This window comes from Cnephaeus nilssonii, assembly GCF_951640355.1.
Source record: "Cnephaeus nilssonii genome assembly, chromosome: 9".
NCBI classification, from domain to species: domain Eukaryota; kingdom Metazoa; phylum Chordata; class Mammalia; order Chiroptera; family Vespertilionidae; genus Cnephaeus; species Cnephaeus nilssonii.
Genome location: NC_137080.1, coordinates 97,606,705 through 97,607,259, shown reverse-complemented (window position 1 = coordinate 97,607,259; position 555 = coordinate 97,606,705).

Here is a 555-nt window from a genome sequence, read left to right as displayed (position 1 = left end):
GCTAAATCTTGTTTTTCTTTTCAAAGAATCAACTGTTAGTCTTATTGATCTTTTGTACTATTTTTTTCACCTCTATGTCATTTATTTCTGCTCTACTCTTTATTTCTTTCCCCCTACTTACTCTGGGCTTTTCTTGCTGTTCTCTTTCTAATTCCTTAGGTTGTATGGTTAGATAGTTTATTAGAAGTTTTTCTTTTTTTCTGACATGGTCCTATAGTGCTATGAACTTCCCTCTCAGTACTGCTTTCACTGTGTCCCATGGATGTTAGGTTGTTCTCTCTCTGTGTGTGTGTGTGTGTGTGTGTGTGTGTGTGTGTTTTCATTTACTTCTGGTCAGTTTTTTATTTCTTCTTTGATCTCTTTGGTAAGCCATTCATTGTTTAATAACATGCTACTTAGACCCCATGTGTTTCAATGTTTTTGAGTGTTTTTATTGCAGTTGATTTCTAATTTCATGCCATTGTGATCCGAGAAGCTGCTTGATATGATTTCAACTTTCTTGAACTTGTAGAAACTAAGTTTGTGTCCTGACATGTGGTCTATCTTTGAGAATGA